At 36.1% G+C, this 26,055-nt stretch overlaps 1 long non-coding RNA gene across 1 annotated transcript in view; it reads right to left on the reverse strand.

Moving 5' to 3' along the window:
- Positions 1–1,036: 1,036 nt before the first annotated feature.
- Positions 1,037–26,055, reverse strand: part of LOC132072826 (uncharacterized) — a 146,414-nt gene continuing 121,395 nt past the window's right edge. Inside the window, exons 2-3 of the long non-coding RNA XR_009418403.1 lie at positions 9,579–9,646; positions 1,037–2,078 (exon numbers count right to left, since the gene is read on the reverse strand). This is a non-coding gene — a long non-coding RNA (uncharacterized LOC132072826). The remainder of the gene's footprint in view (positions 2,079–9,578; positions 9,647–26,055) is intronic.

The raw sequence follows: 26,055 nt of genomic DNA on the forward strand, positions 1-26,055 counted from the left end.
CGGGCCTGTAATCTGCTTGTAATGGGCCAAGAAAGACCTTAGAAAATAACTAAATCTGCACTCCTAGCAGATGTCTACACCAAAGAATGCAGAAGAACTTACAGACAGCAGCTGCCCTGTTGGGAAATTCAGGTGACTAGAGAATGGAATTGTACAAAGCCGCGGCTAATTCCAAGTTCTGCACCTGCTGATAGCGTGTCCTTGGGCCTAGCTGTAGTATGATAACAAATAGTGAAAAAGACATGAGAAAAGAGAGATGTAACCCCTAAGGAATGAGGAAGAGTTTATGGTATAGTTTAACCAATAGATTGCTTGGCTTACAGAATATTCATAAGCTTATTATTTGCTGTATAAATGTTTGATGCTTTCTTCAATAAACTGGACCTGTGATGAAGCAGCTGGTGTCCTGGTCCCCTTCCTACGACACTGCCCCAACTCTAAAGGAGCTGGTGGTGCAGGGTTCCATGTCTCAGCAGCACAAAGCTCCCACAGATATATGAATCCTTAAGTGTAATTTACCTTGTCCCGGTGTACTCCTAATGAACAAATGGTGAACCCTGTTAAGGAAAATGGTGTTCAGTGTGCCAGGGGCACGTACTTTCCTTGTGTTTGTGAATTTCCGCAAATGTGTTTCCACCAAGACATCACCTGTCCATTAGCTGCCCTATTTGATGTCAAAATTCACCCCGACTACGGTGTGCAGAAAGCAAGACATTATTGAGACATTACTGAGAAATAAATTCCAGTCCCCTACTAGCCATAAAATGCCTTTTGTTTCACTTAGGAATCAGTGCTCAAGAGCACATACATTTCAGAGGCACTGACACTGAAACATTATTGATCCACCAACACACTTCTGTCTATGGCTGTGGGCATGTTCTGGGGGGCTTGTGGGGAAGCGTTTTCTGTGTAAATGAATTGCTGCTTCTTCAGCTGTCAAATGTATAAAGCACACAAAACAGCTAGAAACCATCCAATAATAGCATATCATCTCATAAACCTGACCTTTATTAGAAATTACTCAGGAAAGCATTACAGTGGGTGTAGAGCAATTTAAATTGTGACTTTTTTTGGATAGAAAAATAGAGATTTGCCACCTTTAGAACACGTAGATAATAAAAAAGCTTTCAGTCCTAAAATGTGCCTTAGATAATTCAAATGCATATAAATTTCACAATAACAAACTAAAGCTCAAACACTTGGGGAACAAGTTTTATAGTTTGTGTAGATGGAGAGGTGTTATGTGCAAGGTGGGAAAGAAGAGGTTGGCAGCTTTAACCCACCTTCAAATTCTCAGAGTTTTAAGGCTGCTCTTGATCCAATACAGGATCTGCTTTATGCTATCATGTGTTCCCTTTGTGTTATTGTGAAGAATATCTGGAAAGCAGCAGGCAAACCAATAAAAGGCAACAAGACAATGGTCAGATCAACCTTTCCCAAGAGAACTATCTGATGGAATATCCAGTTCTCAAAGAGATTTCTGTTTTCTTTCCTGCACTGAAGAAGCAGGGAAAATGCAGGTCAAGCGTGAAATCCAGCACCTGCTGCTGCACTCACACTTGGGAGATCAGAATAAGGCTCTTCAGTTTTGGCCACAGCTTTTCCAGTGGGTCATACAATTATTTCAGTAAAATAATGCAAGTTCTCATCCTCCTTTCAAATAACTCAGCAGCAATGTCATTGTTTTACCATATGGAGCAACCAATCAAAGTTTTAGGTATTATTTCTCTCCATTTATGCACCTCCAGGGCAATGTTCATCAAGGAAGGGCTCCCATGGGGTTCTTCATGAATACTTCAGTGACTCACATAAGATTTTTTCCATAATCTTAGTTTTGTAACTTCAAAATCCTTCAATGGTACTTTTTCTACCTGCATCCATCCCGAGTGCCCACACAATTGGGAGGCACATAAGAAATTTAGTGTTTGCCATGTACTGTTCACTCTGTGGTGTCAAGGACATCAACAGAGCACATTATCATCTATTTAGGGCTGGTTCGTAGTTACTGCTTCACTGGAAGATGCAAAATTCTGCTCATTGAAATAACTGCAGCAATCTCAGAGTGGAAAGTGAACAACCTGAGAAGGGAAGCACGTCAAAATGTGTTAGAGAGGCAAGGCAGAAGTGAAATTACAGACTCAAAATTACACCAGATTATTCTTCCCTGTGTATAAGGTATGGTCAGTTAGGTTTTAGACACTACAGCTTGAAACATAAGAAATTCATCTTTTTAGTAAAGAGCAAGAGTGAGAAATGTTCCAAGATCAAGGAAAACCAGACTGCTGCCTAAAAGTGTCTGCAGTTTCTGTGGACCTGCCCCAGCCCAGTGTCCAAGGGATCCTCATGGAGCTGCAGTTTATAAAATAAATTATTTTATACAGCACAAGGTTAAAACCATGCCAGAGCTCATGCTGTATAAGCCATGTTCTCTTTCAAGCATAGTTGGCACCAAATACCAGATCTTATTAACTGTTATATTGTCATTTGTAGAAAAGTTTTGTTAAGATTGTTTCAAAGGTTCTCTTGAAATTAGTGAATTAAAATTGTTTTCACCCTCTGAGACTAGAATGAATAGATTCATGTTACTAAGGAGATCCATCTACCAGCAATTTCCTAGATAGCAAAATAGCAACAACAACAACAATCTCTAAATCCATTGTTAATAAGGTTCTTTTCTCTAATAATATTTATGGGACATGCTAAAAACATGACTATATTGTTACTTAGATGATCTACATAACTCATTCATGTCCTTGCTGCTTATCAATCTTTGATATATCTATCTAAAAGAATTGCCAGGAAATATTTACACCACACCTTTTTATCCCATGTTCTGTTTTTTATGATTAATGCAAGTTGTACCTTAAAGCAGTTGGAATTTCAGTACATGAGCTTTTTAATACTGAATTAAACTTCTGCTGCTATCTTCTTGTAAAAGCAAACTGCAAGACCCTAAAACAGTGGCAGACCATAAAAAACCCTCAAACATTCCTTAGGCAAATGTATAAGTATGTAATGGAGATCAAAGCTGAATATATAAATCCAGGATGGGAATAGAACAAAATACTCTCAAAGTGTCTAAAACCACTGACAGACAATCCATCTGCCTAATGTTAAACTATCAACTAAAAGATAAGGAAAGCAGAGAAAGGGGAAAATAATCCTCTCATACTATAGGGGAGAAAAAAATTAAGCCAAAATTCCCCTGGACAAAACCCCTCATGTGCAACACCTAATGTGGCCAAGCTTATTTGAGCATCCCTCAATCAATGTATGTGTAAGTAGGAACCAAGAACAAACATAAAAAGATAAAATATCATAGAATCATAAAATATTGGAAGTTGGAAGGGACCCATCAGTTTCTGGGAATTCTTTCGAACAGACACATCTGCCTACAAGTCTGCCTTTTAAATTGTATCTTAAAAGTCAATAAAAGCAGTTGTTCTACAAATTAAAGACATAGAAAGTGAATCCATGTTTATCATGCAAAATATTTTTAGGTAATTTGATAAAGAGAAGCAGTGAAAAGCAATTCCATTTCAAATGAGAGTAAATAATAGAACAGAGAAGCTATGGAACAAGAAGGAATATAAATTTAAAAAAATTTACTGGATCTAATTTGAAATTATTGGTAATTAAAAATGTTTTTTAGAATATTAAGCAGATGTTTAACCATCAGTTGAAAAAATTAAATATCAGATCATAAAATTTCAGTTATTGGCAAAATATTGCAAATTCAAGGTAAAATAAAGGGGCTCAGTTGCCTGAATTTTGGTGGAAAATGTCTTGTACAAATTTTGTTATATAAAACCAGTTCAGGCATCGACCCTGCAAAAAGTCACTTGTAATTTTGTGAGCTTTGGGTGGTTGACTTTCACCTCTGGATCATTTTGGCTCCATCGAAAGACTCCATGCTGCCCAAAAGCTTGGCATTAAGAGTGCTATGTTTTCTGGCTAAGTCCTAAAATAATCAGCATTTAATTAACATTTAAATTTAATTAAAATTTGAACAGTTACAAAATAAAGCTATAGGGCACTTGGAGAATTAAAATGTTCCAAACTGGAACATATTAATTCTATTAATAGAATTAATATTACTATTTCCGTTATTACGTTATATTATATCATTATTACATTAGTACTATATTATATTATTAATAATATATATTAACAAATAATATAATAATATAATAAAATAATATTGTGCTACATTATATATAATTATATTATAATCAATATAATATAATACAATATAATATAATATTACATTTACATTACATTATATTACATTATAAATATTTAAATAATATCCACTGGATATTATTTTAATATTTGTAATATATGTAATATAATATATCATAACATAACATAATATATTAGATAAATATTATATATATCATATTTACATATAATAGATATATATTTTAATATATATATTAATAGAGAGAGCTTTGTGAAAACAGAGATTTCATGACATTTCAGAGACACTTGTTAGTGAAACATAAATTAAGAGGCAGCTGTTACCACTAGGTTTTGGACTGTTGCACCAAAGAGAGAAAGGGTGAAGAGACAAAAAGAAGAAAAGCTGCTCATTCCTTGGATAAAAAAATGGGGGAAGAAGTGAGCAGACAGCATAAAAGAGGAAGGAGGCATGCCAGGAAGATACAAACACATACATGTCTGCATTTTGAAGAGCGTGAATTGTACAAAATGTGGCTGGCAAGAAGGTATTTACAGGTTGGAACTTGAGTCCAGCCCAAGCTGAGCTGGGGGATGAGGAATAGAAAGCCATGAAGCAGAAAAATCTTTGGCAGAATTTAGCACTAGCAGAACTGAAGACAAAGAAAAAGCTCTCTGCTGAGATGCCTGGTACTATCATGAAGGACAATATATATATATATATTTCAGCTTGTCTTTCTTATTTGACAGTAAGCTACTCAAATCCAAGAGTAAAGACAGGCAAAGCAGGCTGTTCTGTGCTATATGCAAGACTGTATAACGTATCCATAAACCTGTAAGTAAACCTGATGCAGCAAACTGTTTGCAATACTCACTAGAATTAAATTCTATTCAGCCTCCCAAGATAGGATTAATAATGGCAAATTAATTTATGGTCCCTCTAAACCAGTAGGCAGAGACATGCACCCAGTATGGTCATGATAATGTCTGCCTCACTTGTCTCCAGAGCAATAAATTTAGATGAGGTATTCTCCATGCAAATTGAAAAGAAATATCTGATCCAAGAGAAAGTGATGCTGTGTGAAACAATTTGCAGGGCTGTGTCAGGCTATCCTGAGTAATGCTCCTATAAATTAGGGGGATATCAAATCCACCTGAGCCAAAAGCAACGTCTCTTTTTGATCTACACCATAAAATACAAGATTATGTAAGGGGCAGGATGGGTAATGAGTGCTGTAATTGTCCACACTTATTTTTTATTGAAAATACAGTGAGGGGTAAGATTAGAATAGTGCAGTCACTTCAGAATTTGTGGGTTTTTGGTTTCGTTTTTTTTTTTTTTTCATACAGGAATGAATCATTATAAATAAAGTAACAACAGATGAGTTCTAGAAAACTCAAAGGATGAGGATTGTAGATCATGCAAAGCCTCAGCTTCTTGTCTGAATTTGCTGGTTACTCCAACCAGAGTAAAAGCATTGCTGGCCAAAGCACTTCAGACAGTTCTACTTTCAATGCAACACAAAAAATCCTACAAGAGGGACACTCATCACCTTTCTGTCCATCTTTAATATGTTAGGCAAGCTTCCCAGATCTTCAAAACCAAAAAAAAACCTTAAATTTGCTGTTTCAGCCCTGCAGAGTTACTCTTGGCCCACTAATGACTGAGAGGAAAGTTACCAAAAGAAAGTCTCTGTACCATTCTGTACCCTGAAGTGATTTAGATGAGGCTGAAGGACACTAACAGGAACCAGCTGGCTACAGCCCCTAGAGGAGTATATCAAATAAGCACAGCCAAAATGCTCTGTCACACCCCTCTTACACTCCTGCCTGAGGGGTGAGGACAGAGAGCTGCTCACACCCTGAGAGGTCACCTTTGCTGCATTTTCTTAAATTCTAGGCATGATCCACACATTTATTAAAGTCCTGTTGTATTGTCTGAGTGTTTTTCTTTCCTAGATTAAATCTGAATTAACATGAAATGATAGAAAACCAGCATGTAGCCCAGTAAGTTTCAATACATGCAAATGCATAGAAATCAGCTGTGTCCACCTGAACAAGGAGCACAGTGGAGAACTTAACTTTACACATGCAAAACTCTCCCAACAATAAACAAACAACACAAAAATGTGAAGTTTACAATTGTAAACTTCATTGTATGTGAAATTCATTGGCTAATTTACATCATTTTCATAAAATACCTTTATACCTTCTGTGGATCTCCCAGGTTACCCCCACCTACCATTATGAGCACAGCCCCCTGATCCAAGGTGGAAGAATTAGGCTGTAATTTTCCAGAAATGCAAATTTGAGCAAGTGCACATGAAGCTTCCAGTCATAAAAGCCAGCTTTCAAAGAAGCACTGAGAAGCAGCCACGGATTCAGAGACTGAGAAGGCTCTCCAGAAGGAGTTGCACAGATAAAGCCACTTCAGAGCAAAACAGTGCATTTCCTCTTTAAGACCAAGCTTATCAGCATTACAAATGTGGGGAACAGGTATCAGTTATACTTGGGCAGCAAGACAAAATTATTTGAGTTATCCCAAAACATTATATTTGATTTGGAATCTCTTGGATTCCAACAAGAACTGAAAAAAAAAAAAAACCAAAAAACCAAAAAACACCCCAGATTTTTTAATGTCAAATATGCCAACTGTTGCCTGCAATAATAAAAACATGTAGTCCTTATATTTTTGAGTTGATTGTAAGCCCACTGGCATACTGTCTGCCTTGTTTTCTATGTTCTCAAGCTCAAGACTAAAGGCATTACACTTTAAATGTCACCAAAAGTAACTAAATAAATGTAATTCCAAACTATTTCATATGCTACTGCTTCACATGTCATTATGTAAGTGCATTTCAGTAAGGTCAGAATACAAAAATCCCATAACATTGAGAATATGAGCAACATTTCAAATGTACAAATGATTGTAGAGAGTCAGCCCAAAGCTCCTCAGACCCTTCACCAATGGCAGAGGCAAAAAGAACACAACAAAAATAAAGAAAATACATTTGCTGTTTCCTTCAGTGCTTGAACACCTCCAAACAGGTGAGGCAGATTCCTCAAATGAAATGTTTCAATGGATTTTGTAATGCTGAAAGGATTTACCTTCCTGAAAGGTTTTTCTCGTTGAATCAGCATAGTTTTAACACACACCCTTGTCTATGGCAACTTCTTGCACAGCCTATTGTTCTTTCACAACTTTACATTGTCTATCCATATTATTTTAGTACACTTTGGACAGATAGCTAGACTCAAAAGGGGTTCTAATCAATCACAAAAAGGTAAATCAGCAAGGCATTTCAGTTTAGAAGTAAGGAAACATTTCCAACTCAATCATGTGCCTGTTCTGTCAATTTTATGCTCAATAATTTTGCTAGAGTAAAACTGAAATTGTTGATTTATATGCATAGCACCAGAACAGTTTGTACCTCTGGACATACATCCTTCAAAATATACACTAAAAAAAAAAACATTAGTCTTAAAAAAAATCTCAAATCAAATGCAACACTGGACATTCAATTAGTAAATTATCATTATATCTTTATATTTTTTAGCCCAAAGTAAATAAGCATCTGCAGTTTTGCAGCTGGAATGCTGTAACATCCTAGAGCACTACAAGTCAGAAACTGAAGCAGTCATTAGCTTGCCTTAAATGAAAAGGTCTGCCTTTGCCCCAGCTGAAAGAGGAGCAAAAAAGGAAAAAAAATCTGATAGAGCACACAATGAATGGGGGTTTCATCAAATCCCTGTGTTTGACCCTTTTTTCATCTATAAAGGTCCCTTAGGATGTCATATAAAATATAAAAGGCTTTAATAAAAGAGTGCAGCCTTTAGCTATAAGCTGAATGACAGTAAAATGTACACGGGTTTTAATGCAAAGGTATTAATATACATTTTTATTCTTTTAAACTCACAGATTTTAAGATCCGGAACATGCAAAGTGCAAATAAGTTCATGGTCTATGCTATTACTATCATACATGTCTATTATTAAAGGGATCACAGTGTTCCTGTGTATAAAAAAATTAAATGCCATCAATGCAAGCTGCAGCAAATTAAAGCCATTTAGAAAAATAGAAATATGACATTTAACACGTGTTGGAAAGGGACCCCACTAATTTCATTGTACACAAGCAGGTCTTGTGAGCCAGTGGCTCAGAAAATCTAAAAAATATTCTTGTGGGATTGATCCTTTTTTATATTTTTTTTTTAACCTGGGAAAACACCAGAAGAAGAAATACAGCAGAGCTGGTATTCAAAAGTCACCAGCATTTTACATTTAATAACAGATGCCCAATTACAGCCAAATCAATTACTCTAGCTCAGCATTAGGCTTTAACATATTCAGGTCTAACTTACATTAGGCTGTCAAGCATATCTCTGAAGTGTTTTGCAGCTGCATGGCACTAATATTGTACCAAGATGTTTACAAGCACTGAGGAAATTCATATTCATAGCACTGGAATTCTGGATTTAGGTTGGTGTCATGTACAATTTAGCTGAAGGAAATGTGCACTGTTTGCCCGGATAGGATGTGGATGTGCAATCCTCTCTTTTTTTCCACCACTGGTGATATCATGTGCCTCTTTATGCTGACAAGGAGGTTACTCTGCTGCCTCTTTTCAGGACATTCCAAACCCTTACAGATTGTTTTGTTTGCATTTAGCATTTCCTGAAAGTAGGCACTTTCTAAAAAGAAAAATCCGCCTTGGTCTGCTTTGGAAATCAACAAAAATCCAATTACAGCATTAAAATAAAGAGCTGCAGGTATTAAATTTGCCCCAAGAAAATGTGAAAATGGTGGTTTTTGCTGGCACCTAATGCATTACCCCAGTCACACAAATGCAGCACCACTACAAGGGCTCCTATCAAGTAATTAGTTACCATTATCCACCTTCTTGTTAAAAAATACCTCATCTCTTTCAGAGCTTTGCACATCTGACTTTGTCATAGCGCTTGTCCCAAAATGATTGAAATTGAAATATATATACACACATATAGGAGAAATCAGAAATGTTACAGATACACTGCAAGCCTAGAACTGTCAGCTCAGAATTTGAATTTTTTCCTTATTTGAGGCAAGATGAAAGCAGTGTCTTTCATTCTGTCTCCACAACATCAGAAGCAACAGCATGTCCCTGAAGACAGTGACAGCACAGGGCATCATCCCTGAGAATTCAACAGATTGGTTGCAGTTCTTACACTGGGAACATTTAATATAAAAGTAAATTTATAAAAATAACCACATTTGTAATCTGAACAAAGATCTAGAGGGTTTTTATAATGTGTTTTTGTCTTTTTAATGTGTTTTTTGTGTTTTTAATAGTCTTGAGTCCTAGGAAAAACAAACTGGCATCATCCCATTGATGAAATTATCAACATAACTTATATTTTTACCTGAAGTTCAGAAGTTATTTTGTTCCAAGCTGACATTCCAGTATGTCCTATGAGACCTCTTCATGAACCTAAATTTCCAGAAAACAAAGAAAAGCATGTTACTGGCATAGCCAAATTACCCTGTAGGTATCCAGAAAAAAAAATATAAAAGGCTTTAGGGAAGTCTCAGCTATTCTTTAGTATTTTCTACATTAACTTTCACAATTAGTTGTTATTTTGTGCAGTATTTTCCCATCTCTCACTGTGTTTGAAAATGTTTTAGATAGCTCTGATCTCAAGCATATAACAGGATCCAAAAGTCAAAGCACAGTATCAAGAAGTATGAGTAACACCCTCATCCACATGTTCTCATTGGAAGGAAATTCCATTGCCAAAACTGGACTCTCTGATAAAATGTGGGCATGCCTTGTGTGATTAACTCCATAAATGGCAATTTTTGCTCCTTCCAGGGAACAAAAATCAGCAAAATAACGACAAAAATAGGATTTTCATTGACATAATTTGCACAAAACTTTGCCTGTACACCAAAAAGAGTCTCCCACTGTAAATTTTATATTGATGCTCCTTTGAGAGTTGCCAGGTATAACTCTACACTCAGGATGAACAAATCTAAGCATCTATTTTCCACCTTGCTGCCCTAATTAATTTTTCAGTCTCTATAAATACCATTCACATCTCATCTGTAACTCAAACCACAGACCCAGGTACTGCCTTCAATGCAAACCTTTCCCAAGCCCTCAAAACGCTAAGATATTCTTATCTCACTTCATTTTCCTACAAATATTTTCCAAAGGGAAGATTTTCTATTGTTTCTGAACAGATGAAATTAGCACGTGGTTGGTCTGGTTTCCAGCAGACTTCCATCTTCTCATCAGCCTTGACCTCCTCCACTCTACACCATGGAAATCCACTCAAAACTCTGCACAAAATTCAATTTTTTCCTAAATCCCACATACCCTGTCAAGTCTGTTTTCCTTCAGTGCCTCTCTTTTCTCTCTGAACTAAATGTGAAATTATCTTCCTGTATCACTGGTTTCCTAAAATTTCATCCTCTTATTTTCCCAATGTGTTCTCCATATGTTGAATTTTCAAAGATCTTCCTATAGTCTCCTTCTGAGGCCATCTTTAGTAGTTGGAAACACTTGCAAATTTCCAAAAAAATAGAGCAATATCTTAATCTTCTCCAAATTTTAATAGAATGGTGCTGGAACATGAACCTTCTAAAACTCCTCCAAGCAAGGAGCAGAGATGATGCAAATACAACTGACCATGGCAAATGATCCTTCTGCTTCATTATATGGACTCTATTTTTTGTTCTAGGTAACACCAATCCTAACACAAATTTTGCCTCAATTTTTTGTTCTAGGTAACACCAATCCTAACACAACTTCTGTCTCAATTTTTTGTTCTAGGTAACACCAATCCTAACAAAAATGTTGCCTTCTTGCTTTCTGAAGGACTTTTTTTGCACATGTAATATTATTCCTGACAGTGGACAAGTGGACAAGAAGACATATGTTAGAACAAAAATCATCAAGCTGTGATCTTCAGTTCCCTGTTCCACACTGTGGATTTGCTTTTTTTTCATAATTTGACCCTTCAACCATCATTTTAAAATCCTAAAGTCAAACCAGTCCATTTTTTCTCAACTCTTTTCCCCAACTTATTTTTTGTTTGAAACAAAAATAAATCCCAGCCATTTTCAGCTGAAAACATCTAGAAACAAGCATGAATTTTCAATTCTTAGGTGATTCAAAAAAGGCAACACATCACAAGCATTTCTGACAACTTTCAGTGAACCACTGACATTGGTTATCATCCAAACCTCTTTCAGAGAGATTTGTAGCTCATTTCCATGAGATCTTTGATGAGGTTACCTCAAAATGTTTAAATGACAAATATACTGAAACCCTGGGCTTTTCGTCTTCAGTAGTTGCTATTTATCTTTATTATTCACAGACAACTTTGCTACAGTTTTCATCCTGCACATCAAAAACCAGTTTAATTTTTTTCTACCATTGATTTCATAGTGACCAGCAGACTTAAAAGAGTTCTTGGGAAAATTCTCACCTCATTTGGAAAACCACCAAAAATCCCACTTCTTTCCTGCCTACAACAACTTCTTGTGACACTAAATCTTTTCAAAAATACAATATATTTACTTTCAATAGCTCTATGTTCTCCTCGTAGTTAATCTTAATTTTGCTTACTCTTTCTTTATTGCTGCAATGTCACCACTATTTACCATTATTCTCCTTTTGCAGCTCCTCAAGGACTGCTTCTTAGAAAACCATAAAATGTCAGAACATTGCAATTTCACACGCATGTTGGAGAAATTTGAATATGCAAATAAATTTATGGTATGCAGTGCTGAAATATCTGTATCAGAAAGCTGATTGCTTCATCACTAATGAGATGCAGCTTGACATTTAGCTGACCATAAGTCATTGCTCAAATTGTACTTTGCAGTGGGAAGTTCAAACTGAGAAACTATCCCAAGTAAAAATGTTGATGTACTGATAATTAACAATTTAGTAGGGTTTTTTGAAAATGCCCTATGACTCTTTTCTGCAGACTAGGAGCTATATATATCCTCACTTAAGGGAAAATATAATTAGGCAGGATTTAAGAGGTCCCACTGGCTACTTCAAGCTCTATCTTCACTTCAAAAGGAAACAGAAGCCCTTTACACTCTATTGTTTAGTTTTGTACCAAGATTTCCTAATATTTAAGGGAGGTGCTGGAAATCCAAAGCAGCTTTAAACAACAAGGGAACAATGTAAAGCCAGAAGAGAAAATATTTTGAAGAAAAGAGGATTTCAAATCCATTTTATACAGCTGCCTCTGCTGTGACAGTTTATGAAGCTTCAAGGCAAGGGATTTGGATATTTTTTCCTTTCTGAAATATTTACCATAAGCTAAATAGAATTGTCACAGTGTCTCAAGCCACTGCTGTTGGAAAACTGAGCATTGGCATTCTCACACGAGAACATAATTGGTTGATCCACAGAGCTAAAGGGTGAGCAAAATCAGATCCAAAAGGGATCCCAACCTGCAGCAGTCAGATCTGTGGAAGGAACTGAAAATGGGAGAAAAACTGGAGAGAGGAAGTAACTTCATGCATTCATGGACAGAAAGCAGCAGAGAATTTGCCATTTATTAAGAGTTTCCAACCTTTGATGATGTGCTAAGCAGAAAACACCAACATTTGAACATTTTCAGGAGAAACTGAATAAGTTCATGAGGGTTTTCTCTTTGAGAAAGTGACCCCCTTGTCTGAGGAAAGTAATGTGTAAAATAATGGCCTGAAGGGATTTTTTCAGCTCTGAAAATATTAATGTAAGGTATGATCATTTAAATTGCATCGTTCACAAGTGCTGTATTAATGGATTTGATAGAAAAGTAGAAACACAAATCCCTTCTCCTCCCAGCTGGCCTGTCACTGGAAATATCACTCCCAAAACCAAATACCAACCACCAAGCCTTGAAGAGACCTCATTTTTCTAAACTAAAGACTTCTGAGGTCAAACTTTGCAGTGTGTGATAACAAAATAAAGGTTTGGACCTCAGAACTGGTCATTTACTTGAGTGGGTCAATTCTGACAATAAAGTAACCATTACATTTTTATTTCCTACAAGTGACCAGGGCAGCTGTATGGAGCACAGGAGAGAAGAGAATGAGGGGAAAACCCCCATCAGCAAGAGGCAAATCCCACCAGCCTGATTCCTGCAAACTCCTGCAGAAGTTAACAAAGCAGCTTGGTGAATCAGACATCACCCCCCTCACATTTCCCCTTGGTGGAGTCATTGTGTGTGCCACACCGTCAGGCCCTGGAATAAAGATATTGACCTTGAAAAGCTTGTTCCTAATTAAAGTTACCCCTTTGGAAGCACACAAGTAGTTCTGGCACCTTTGGCCACTCCTGGCTATTAGCTGTTACCTGAAAAAGCACTGAAGAGTCTGCAATTAAATGTTCTGTAAAGTTCTGTTCCTTTTAAATGAGCAAGAAATTGTGCACAATATTTATTGCATTCTTTTGAGCCCTCTGGAAATATTTTCAACCCTTAATTAGGCTTAAGAGAGAATAAATCCCTATGATGCTGATAGAAAAATTTGACATTAATTACTGCATAGAAAGTCAAAGGTTTCATCATAGTATGTCACATCTCTAAGAAGCCATTACATGGGGTTTAAGAAACTGAAATATAACCTATGTCATGACTTACTGGTAGCACTAGTTTTCCTATTAAATATTCTATTTCCATAAATTAATTTGAGCTGGAACGTAATCAAGCATAAATTGCTGTGTTCTCTCCTTACAAAAACATGTGCATGTTCCTCTGATATTTTCATGGTCATCACAAAACCTTCAGTTTCTTACCAAAGGCTGAACAGAGCTCTAATCCTCTTTTTTTTATTTTAGTACAGCTTTTTCTTTTGGGGAGAGATTGTGAGGTTGAAGAATAGGGAGGATGAACAGGAGTTTTCCTTTCCAACCGGTTATGGCCTTGATGAAAATCATGGATTTAATATATTTTGTAAAATGTTGCATCAGCAGGAAAGGGGCATCATCATCATCATCATCATCTATTTGGTGTATCAGGCTCCAGAATTAAGAATATATTTAAAAATCAAAGCTAAATTAATAAAATAAAATAAGGACAATACCTTTGGAAAGGAAGAATGAAGGCATTGATTTAAGGCTGGGAAGAAACAAACAGTATCAGAAAATGAATTTTTAAATGGGAAAGTCTTTCCCTTCTGAAAACAAACCGCTGGGGGCAGGGAAGAACTTAGGGAGTGCCCTTAGGATACTACACCCATTCAATAAAACCTTCATTTTCATTTCCAGCACTTAAAATCTCTCATGTGACCCATTGCCACCAAAAACCTCATTGAGATTTGTTTTTCTGTTTGTTGGTTTGGTTTTTTTTATATTGGCTTAGTGATGATGAGGATATTCACTGGTCATAAGAGGGTGGAATAATTACCTAATTAAATCAGCACTGCAGGAAATTAGGCAAATACATGAAATATGCATGGGAAATGGGTCAGTTTGTTTTCCTGGATTCCACTCTGCTGTTTTTATCTGCAGCTCACATGCTAAAGGGGAGGAGAGAGGCAGGAGGAGAAAAAGGAGTGGGAAAGCAAGAGCAAGGAAGGCTGGTGTGCTTTGCAACCTAAAATAAAAGATGAAATAAGTAATGAAAACCAATTTCAGTTTCAACTGGTTCATGTTTCATGAGGGATATATTCATTGTGTACTTCAAATATTTAAAACTATTATTTTTTTAATATGTAAACAATTTTCTACTTATGTATGTTATAAAAGTGCAGATGATCAGATGCAGCTTTATAAAAAATAAAAATACTTCAAATTGAGGTACACCAGTGCCATATTTAACCCATTCACTGAGTTCTATACACTTAGGAATCCTGACTTCCTGACATTATTCCATACCTGTTTTTCAGATTTCTAAATAGAGGCCTCTTATGCATGGGAAATTCTTTTCCTTGTTTTCCTCTGTCTACATTTGTGACCCTACATTGGTAACTTTCTAATTACTCTAGATTATTCTCTACTTTTCATAATGCTCCCTGGAGTTCTAGCAAGCATGTAATTCACTTTTACTGAGCAGAAAATGAAGAAAAGGACAAACAAATGGCTGAATGCCTACTTTTAACCAGTTGGAGTTGTTTTTCATTAAAACTTCCCTTATTGAACTCCTTTGTTTAGTCAAGAAATGCAGGAGAAATGAAAATTTAAAAAATAGTTGCAAAACAAAGATTATGAGTACCCTATACTGAAAGGCAAAGTGGTGGGAAAGTCATGACAGAAACTTCTGAATAGGAAAGGGTGAGGAGTGAGGTGCCAAGAGTGATCTCTTTATATACAAAGATGTTTATTTTGCATGCAATACACTGCCCTGAACACAAATTGATGAGTTAACAAGAACAAGGAGCACTAACATCAGCATTCAAGAGAATGTCCCTGAGAAATTCTGCACTCCTTTTCACACCTCATACAGAAGTGATGTACACAGAGTCAATCTTCATATATTTACCCTCAGCAATACCATGGGACATCAGAAATTGAACTGACCTCAAAATAAACAGAATATTTACTTTGAATGAAGGAAAGGAAGTATCCTAACAACAGGTTTCTAAGCAGCTTTTCACCTCTATAGTACATCTTGGTTTCATTTTCTCTGTTTTTGTAAGTTATCAAATGAGCTAAACTTAAAACCATTCTATCAGTGAAAATATTGGGTCAACTCAAAGCATGATTAACTCAGATACTAATTTTATCAGAGTGGGTTCAGTAAATCAACAGTTGGCAGTGATCTTTTTGGTAGCCCTCACTCAGCCCACGCAGAGTGGGGATATTTACAAATATTTGTCTTGAATTTTCTGCACACTCATCCAGCCCAGAACAACTCCAGACAGTGAAGAACAGTGCTAACAAAGACCTTTTCCAGTGATGCATCCTTTCTTTGACAATATTGACACTACAAGGACCGCAGAGGTGCCTCACAACAGCAGGCTTCAGAGCGATCCTCCAGCATCTTCTCCTCATGCTCTGCTTCAAGACTTCAACCAACTTCAGTTCCCCTTTTGTGCCACAGTCCCTGAGCTGCAATTCAAGCAAAGGACACAACAATCATGGGCAAAGTCCCTGTGTTCCATGTGCTGCTCGATTCCACTCTGATGGGTTTGTTTTACAGGTGTACAGGCAATGAAGCTCTCATTAAACCTTTCCCTTTGCTGTCTGAGCTTATGCATGAAGCCACCATCAAAAAATAATTTCAGCCTTGGATTTTTTTCCCCCCCTCTCTCTGTTAATTATCAAGTGTCTGACTGATTGCTGATGATTGATGACTGCTGGGGAGAAGATTGAGCCGGTGTTAATGGGATGGGTGATGTGAGTGACACAGAGGAGAGAAGTGGCCCAGAATTGCATCAAAATATGATTGCTGATGTTGCCTGTGAAGGCTTTTCCTCATGGTGGAGTGTGCATGAACCTATTTTATCCATTGAAAGTGGAAATTTCTGTAATGCATTACTATAGAGATCAAAAAGAAGTTTTAAATATTTCCATAAAGATTCACTGGAACTACAATCAAAATATATATTTATGTATAAGTAGGTAAATACAAGTCTATGCACATTACGCCAAAATATTAAAGAATTTAGAAAATCAAGCTAGTTTTGTGCTAAAACGTGTATTCATTTCAAAATAGTATTTATAATTATTTACTTGTTAGCACATATCTGTACTTGTAAAACAAGATAAGTTTGATGCAACCATCTCCTATGAATTAGCAATTTCTGAATCTCTTGTCAACTTTTAATTCTTATAATTGTAACTGACATTTGTAAAATCCTATTTTGGAACATCTTGAAATTTCTACCAGTTATCTGTTCAAAGGTTGATACAATAAATGAATTCCAAACTCAAAGTTTGAATCATTTTAATCTAACTGTAGGAAAAAGAGAGTTTCCCAAATCAGGTATAACCCAAAATCTGTTGCATTTTCAAAGTTACAGTAATTGTTAACTGTTTGTAATGTAATTACTTTAAGGTTTTATAAATGGAAATTTCAGCTTGCAGAAGCATGAAACACCATATGCTGCTCACATCAAGAACTGCTTAGAAAAGAGTTTTATTAAAAGTAGCTCTTCTGTTTTAAGAGCAATTAGTAATAGTAGGTATAAAAGTCAAACTTCCTTTCAAGTTCCGATAGGATTTCCACTTCTAAATCCATTAAGAGCTTTTTTAAAACCCCATCCTCTCCTCCCTACCACTTTGGAAATTCTTTTGTGAAAACCTCTTTCTGCAATGGATTATTTTTGCACTGGAGTCAAAACAATGAACTCCTTAAGGACAAGGAGTTTGTACTAGGTTCTGAACTCTGCTGTGGGAACAAAATTATTTTAGTGTAATACAATTAGTGAAAGCTTTTACTTTAAATAGGAACAGCAAGGCATCTGTCCTTTACCAGACTTCAGTATGTTCAAGCTGAAAATCCATTTCAGTGACTTCAAGAAAACTGGTAGCCAAAAGAGAGATTTTTACAGGGAAAGGAAAAGGGAATGGGATTTGTCCTCATAGCTGCAAGAATAAGAAACTTGGGACAGATGAATAGGAGTTTTTGATCAAGTTAGAAGTTCCAAAAAATTAATTTCCTTCCTCTCTTACTCATCCAAACAAGTATACCAAAACAAATATTGTTACTGGTTTCAGTAGTGACTGGGTACAGCTTCAATATTTGCAACAAAACCTAACAATGAATGCTAAAGAAATAGGGAAACTAGTGAAAAACAAGGCATATCAATGATCCTGGCAATAAAGTTGCTGAGGTCAAGAATTAATAAACACAGGAATGCACAGTAGGAGCATGGCATTTTGTGCTGTATCCCAAACAGCCCAAAGCACACTATGCTGGATTACATTTCTCTCTAAAGAGGAATTTTACAACCTCTTGCTCAAGTGGCAGTCAGAAATCCCAATTTCCTGACAGTGATGTGTGACCAGCACAAACCAACCTTTCTGAAGGCAGCAGTTCCAGTTGCTAGGTACCCTATGAAGAATGGCAGATTTACAGAGGAAAACACTGGGAACTACCACACTTAAATATTGTGATACAGAGCACAGATTGCTATTGTTCAGGTCTGAACAGGTGGGTTTGGTTTTTTTTTTTGTAGGTACTGCAAAGAAAAAGGATCTGCAATGGACATGCATGGCTGAGAAATACAAACGCACACAAAGATCTGGCATGCATGCATTTGTTGTGTCCATCACACCAACAGAATTTTACTTCCCTAACTTAACAGTCTGAGTCACAACCATTTCCCTACTTCACTAATACAAAATTTAAAAAATATTGCTGCTAGTATTGTTGCACACTTGTAAGAGGCTGATTACAAAGATAGAACATCTCTATAACCTTTGACAAATAACCTTTGACAAATAACCTTTTGAGTAAGGATATTCCAAATACTACTTTCCATCCTTCTTTACTACTTTTTTCCTTTTTTTTTTTTTTGGCAAAATATCAGTTATATTCCAGTTTGGAGACTTAAATCTTTGGGGAATTTGTCTTCATGACAGCAGTTTCTAATAAACACTGTGGTCTCCTGGTTCTTACTAATGAAAGAAGACATTTTTATGGAATGAAAAAGTACAAATACAAAGGGGAAAACAAAGTTTCTATTTCTGAGCTCTAAGGCTAGAGCATTTAAAGCATTTAATGGTACTTATTGAAAAATGCTTATGTGTATTCTTTTGAAAAACAAATATTTTTTGTAAGGGAAAATTAAAATATTTTATTATTATTATTATTATTACTGCAGACAATCCATTTACTGAATGCTTCTGTCAACCACACACCCAATCCAACATCCAATGCACCATTTAGCAAGCCAGGAGTACATTGCCTTTTCAAGAATGTGTTAGAAACCACAATAAACAAGAGTCAAGAGGAGGAATGTTACTGCAGGAGGTAAATGAGTTATATTTGCACAGCCTGAAAGAACAAAGCAGAATTTTTGGTAGAAAGCTTTGGAGTACTGTCAGCTGAAAGAAGCAAAACCATTAAGTTTAATGGCAGAGATAGATGGAGAATAAATTATGAGTGAACTGGACTAAGATTCTTAAAACTGTCTGAACAGTTTAATTGACCAAATGACCCTGTGTTTCCAATGTTATTAGCATAGTCACAATATGCCTAGATCCATCAAAATCATGTTTATTTTCCGTAGTCATTCTTCAAAATCAGTTCTATTAAACTATGTGAGTCCAAAGTAATGTTTTCCAGTCTCCTATTCTTAAGGGTTTTGTTCTTGAAATCAAGTCTATAAATAACATTTATTGCTTTTCGATACCTTGAAGAACTGTTAGATCAACCAGAAAAGTGAAAAATTGATTAGCAATGCAGAGTTATCAACTTCAGGCCATCATCATTACCCCTTCTGATAACCTCCATGAGTCTGACATTAGATGTGATCATTAGACCATCTATCTGGTCTGCCTAGAATTTAGGATTTACATTAATCCAGGAGCAGGCTAGACTTCAAAATTCAGAATTTTCAAAACTCCAAAATAATCTCTAGGCGTCTTTCCTTTCCTTAGCCCTTACCATTACTTTTTGCTTCATTCCTCCAGATATGAGGAGCTTTAAGGCTAATTAATTTTATCCCATCTAATGTAACTAACTGCCTGTGCTCTCATTACCTGTGCAGGCACCTAATCCCACTAAGCTCTTTACTTTCCTGGTATTTCATGGCAATAATTTCCATAAGCTAATTACATGTAGGGTAGAAAAATGCCTGCTTTAAATCTCTGTCATGTCTCTCAGCACAAGCATCCCTTAATCTCCCACAGCTCCATTGCCAATTTCGTACCCCTCAGAAATCCCCTGCTTGGTGTTCAGACCCCCAGAAATTTCTCTGATAAGCCTCACAGTGTCTGGCCACTGCTTCTTCTCTCTCTTTTTCACCTGTCCTTGTCAGCACTCCAGACCAAAATGACTTTGTGGCTTCACCCTTATCCAATGTTTCTTCAACTCCTTCTCCAGAAACTCATCTCCCCTTACCAGGGTTGTTTATTTACCCCATAATCTCCTGTCCTTACTGTCTTTTGTTATCTTCATGTCATGATTTTTCAGACAAACTTTCACAAATGTTTCAATAAGATTTTATATTTGAATAGCAGGTTCTGACAGAACTATGAACCCCAAAGGAGGAAAGCAAAGGAAATGCCAAGCTTATACAATACAGAGCCTCTACTGCTCTAAGATAACCAAAATTTTGGAAAATAGAAGCTGGAAGAACTTTCTGAGTGCACAACAGGGTTTATATTAAGGCTTAACGGTGAATAAATCTGCTGTAATTCTCTAGCATTCATTTCTTCAATATATTTTGGGGAGAAACCAACCATCAAAGTCTTTATACATCATTCATACACATCTCATTTCTTCTCTACTTCATTAGGAAATAGTTGTAGATGTTATCTATGGCATGTGAGAATTCTTTTTTAAAAAATGTTTTGATTATACTTCTTAAAAATTGACATAGTCTCTGAAGGCAAGATGCTAATTTAGAAACAAGATCCACTGTTTCTTTTAGTATATCTAATTTGTCAGAATGACACATCGAATTAGCAATTTTTAAATGGCACTTGATTGAAATATAGGCAGATTTTAATTAAATATTTTATGTACAATTGGGGCCTGTAAAAGTAGACCAAAAGCTATGACTATATTCAAAACTAAGTTTTCTTGATCTAGACACATTTTGTGTTTGCATACACATGCCTGAAATGCTAATTTATATTTTTTTCCTTTTTTCCTCTAGTAGAGGAAGCACTTTTTGTCAACAAATCTGCTGTTAAAATGAAGAAAACACTGTAACATCATTCCTTTTTCAATTGCAAAAATTGTATTGCCTTTGGGACACATGAGCTAATAAGAACCATATTTAATAAATAAAGCATAGAGCATAATTTACTTTGAGTAATTAAACAGAATCCTGAAGGGCCATGATGTTCTGTATTACCAACAGGTAAATCTTCTGAGAGACACAGTAAAATATTTTGCATCAACAAAGCTGGACCCCACAATCAAATAATGGATTAAGTGGGTGTTTTGGTTTCATGTTAGCCACTGTGAAGAAAATTAATGCTACTCCAGACAAAGCAGCACAGTAAATAAAATAGATAAAAAATATATATTTCTATTTATTCATATAAATATATGTATTTATATAAATATATTTTTATATATTGTAGAGTAAATATATATGTTTATTTGTATATATATACAAATAAATATATATATATTTACTCTATAAAATAGAGTAAAACTCAGTGTGGAGAGTATCATTAGCTGTAGATGGCAATGATTGTTCCTCTGTACTTGGCACTGGTTCTGGCCACACATTTTCTTTCCTTCCTTGGATTCTGCACTATATTAAGGTCATTTCAGAGATATCTCATTAATTTAACTAATTAATTTAATTTTTCCAACCTGAAAGCCTAAAATCCTCTATCTCTCATGGCATCAGTTTTTCAGGTTTGCCACTTCTGCAGTTGCAAATGTATTTGCTGAGGAGAAAGGTCCAGCCCCTCTCCAGGGCATGGATTTCTCTTTGAGAGGATTAGCCTCTTATGACAGAGAAAATTCCTTGTGTCTGAAGAGAAAGCAAAACACAGCAGCTTACAAAATGAGATTTTAGCATAATTTCGTCCATCTAAGTAGCCAAAACCATTAACAAATCAGGTCATTAAGCTTTGATGAAAGAAGCTCTCTGCACTGTATTATTACCTCTGAAAGCGCAGTTTATTGCCCTAGTTTACAGAATCTAAAGAAAAATTCTTCAGCAAACAGAGATGGGAAATGTATTATGCAATCCAAACTCAAAAGCAGCCTGAAATTCATTAGTGCTCCCCAAAATTTACATAGATACTGTGTCTGGCCAGCCTGATGCTGAAAATCAATAGATCCAAATCTCTTCTGTCAATCATTTTTATTTATAACCTCTTTATGGGATCTGAAATAAAACTATCCAATGTTTGCATTGCAGAGGTTAGAATAAATAGATAGCAGCTACTAGGATTCTTGTTCTTCCATGTCACAAGTAAAAAACATCTCAAAAATAATTTGGGTATCTAGAAGACCACAAGAAACAAGAAATAAGAAATAGAGACTAGCAAGCATCTCCCCTCAAAGGCCAACACATTTCTGCACAATTACTTTAGTGTTGAATTTAGTTTAGTTTCATCCAAGAAAAGGTTAAAATACTTTGAAGTGGGACCATCTATTGAAGCCCAGAACACAAAATCTGCAGTTTTAGTTTTTCTGTGGAGGCCCATCCACCTCTAATGGCAATACCATAGAGAGCAGTACTACTAAATTAGGTGGTGGCCAAAGCAGGTTAGTTTTCATGAATCACTTCAAAAATGTTTGATGGACTGTGCTGATTTTATCTCAAATAATTGATAACCAAACGTTAGGTTATCGATTGAATACCTAATGTGTATTTTAAGGGGTTGTCAGTCATTTGATATAAACCTAAATGCTGCTACTGAAACAGGCCAACAAGAACTACAGTCGTGTCCCTAAAAAATCACCAGTTTTAAGCATGAGTTAAAACATGGCAGTCTGTAGTGTGGTTTATTTCAAAACAATAAACCATCTGCCCCATTAAATCATCAAGACCACTCATCCTTCACTTCCTCTTGGCTGAATCTGCTCTTCCCAAAACTGTTGAGCTGCAGCCAGGCCTAATTCTCAATCCTTTCAAGAGCTGCTCCTCCTCTGAATGAAAAACTGAGCCCCATCAGCTGCTCTCTCACTCAGTTACTGATGCCCGCCCTCGCAGCTGGAATGCAGAATTCCATTACTCCTTTCACACTCAGGAAGGTGAGTATCACAGGCAGAGACTAGCAGGGGAAAGTGGTGGCTATTCTAGTAGGCCCTGACAGAAAATATGTATTTTCACAAGAAATAAGAAATATTATAAGTGATTCTTTGTCCTAATATAAAGAATAGCAAGCATCTTTCCCCTCCAAAAAATCTTTCCAGCTAGTTCAATCAAAACACTGCTAATATTTCTTTATGAAAGCTCCATCAAACAAATATCTTATAGAAAGCACTCTGGATTTTTCTTAGCCAGAAACTGACCTGTTACATGATGATGATTTTTTGTTGCAGAATGGATGAGACAAATATTGATAGAAAAAGTAAAAAATACGTCAAAAGACGTTCAGAATTCAAAATACATTTCTTTTTCCCTGGAATAGAATGAGCTGATTAATCTCCAATGTGTGGCCTAAAGTGGGAGTCAAACAAGCGCAGAGTGGTAAATCTTATCCAGAATAACAACTAGCTCAGAGGTTTTATATCAACACTATCAAAATAACAGAAAACATCAGAATAATTACGAGTGACACGAGGATAAAAGCCCAACCATTATCAGAGGCAGCCAGAAATGTTTAGGACAGAGTTCTTCAGGGGGAAAACAATCTGCAGAGAGTCCTTGTATTTTGTGGAGGAAACCTAACTTCATAAAATTCCCAGAGAATTTTTGTTGCATATTTGTGACAAATATTTGACAAATATAAGCTTAAGAAACCGAAAAACTCAGTGACTCCTTTATCTCAGTGGACAACCTACAGCAGTGTATACTGTGCTTACCTGCAGAAAGTTTAGATTTGCATTTAGAAGTGTCCCTGCATGCTCAAAATGGGCAAAACATTTAATGGGACCACCTCCTCAGCACTGAGGGAAAACAGCAGCTTAATCAAAGTGGTTTTGTTTAGATATGTAAATATGATGTTTTCATGAAACTGAATGTTTTCAGTTCCTTCAATAACACTGGTGATGTAGGCTCAGTTTGTAATTCACTCTAAACTCTATATTCTGAGGAATTATTGCTGGGTTATTACCCTCTAAGCATAGCATTTGTCAGAGGATGTAATTCAAAAGGGGGAAAACTATAAGAAAAAAAAAAAAACAGCTAACAAGCAAGAACCTATTGAGTCAAATTTTTTGGTTTAACATACAAAATATAAAACAATACACAAAATTTCTTGTTCTCTCAGAGATAACTGGAGCCCTACAAGGTTTGACACCATAAATCAGCAGGGTAAAAGTGCTTTAAATGCTAACACTGGACTCTATTAATAAAGTATTGAGGGGAATTGGATCAGGAGAGATCCTGCCCTGAGCAATGAACAGCCCTAATCTGGCAATACACCACCCATCAAACAACTTTAAAAGTTTTATCTTGTTCAATGAGCAAAATTCTGATTATCTCCCCTTGTTCATATAATTAAGGGAGCTTTGAGGAATTTATCAAAATCAGTTCCTCCTTGATCCTTCATGCTGTGGAAAAAGTAAAGTCTTGCACTTCCACAAAGACCATGCCACTGCTATTGACTTGGAGTTCTGTGAATCCTTTTTATTTTAAATGTTTTATTCCAAATACTGCTGGTTTAATCAGAAAATTTACTGAGCTATTTTATTCCATAGGACTTCATCTACCTTTGGACACTCCCTTCCCTCCCTCCCTGTATTTACAATTGCCATGGTGCCATTTTGTTTCACAGCAGCTATTCACTCCTGAAAATTCCAGTTCCTTTTCTCATAGCAATGATAGATGCATCCAATAAACCGCAGGAAACTAAACTTGACAACATTTTCTTCTTCCAACTCAATTTCTGATCTGTTTCTACATTGACTCTTTTTCTCCAGCTAACAAAAAATGCTGTCTCTGAGCTCATATCAATTTTACTATTTACAACCTGCCAAAATGATTCACATTCCTTACTGAAGCCTTAGCTCATGTGTTTAATTGATCAGGCCCCAAATCCCTTTCTTTAATATGAGCATTAAATCAATCTCTTAGAGCTGGCAACATCCCTCACAGTAGGTAAAAAGACATTTTTACACTACAGATAAAAGAAAAATACCTAATTCCTATTTAGTTAAGCTTTGATCAATTATATCAACTTCACTTCTGAAGTTTCAAGAGACCTTATACGAACAATTAGCTGGAAGGAAGAGGCAATAAGTGTGACAAGAAGCTGTTTGTTGTTCAGCATCAGTGCTGCACAGAATTACACAGCCTCCCTATCCTCCTCCACCTCTGTGCTCCCAATTTGCTGACGGAACAGACAAAAAGGTGAGGGCAAGTCTAAATTTCACTCCATGAGAAAAACTTAAGTGGGGATGAATGGGGCTTCTCGTGTTCTGAAAGGTTATCCAAAAATCAAATAAAAATTGTTTGTGAAAACAGAAATTTTCAGACAATTTTTTTAGGTAAATAAATACCGCTTTCAGAAAGCCCAAGGACTTTAGCAGTGCATTGTCTCCTAACAGCTTTTTACTCCATTTCCAAGAGTGAAAGATCCAAGCTGAAGACAGAGGACTCAAGATTCTCCAGCCTTGAGTGATCCTGCAAGCCATGAGACATGTGCTCAATGTCCTGTTTACTGTTAACTGAATGTCAATGAAAAATACCAGAAAAATCTGGGATTTTCTGTTTTCATTAATCACCTTGCTCCTTCCTATCAGCCTTATCTATTTAACATAACCTCATAAACACATGGACTTAACTACAGGAGGAAAGCCAGCCAACAAATTCTTGCAATTCTTTGGGCAAGATATTCCAACTGAAGTGACCACAAAGATTTTATAGCACCTTGAGCAGCTATAAATATCCTCACACCTGATCCTTCAGACAGGATAGTTAGGCCAATTTCACATTTAATTTCTCACTTTTATAAGGCTTGACTCTTCCACCTCAGCATATTTTAAAACATTGGAGATGTTCCTTGCAATAATAAAATAACTACTTTCAAGGATATAAGAGATAATTTGATGATCATTCTTTAAAAGAGGAAGTTAAACCTTTTACTGTGGAGTTGATGACATAAATTTATATCAATATATAAATGCTCTACTGGCACCTTTA

This window comes from Ammospiza nelsoni, chromosome 4 (assembly GCF_027579445.1).
Source record: "Ammospiza nelsoni isolate bAmmNel1 chromosome 4, bAmmNel1.pri, whole genome shotgun sequence".
Classification (NCBI taxonomy): domain Eukaryota; kingdom Metazoa; phylum Chordata; class Aves; order Passeriformes; family Passerellidae; genus Ammospiza; species Ammospiza nelsoni.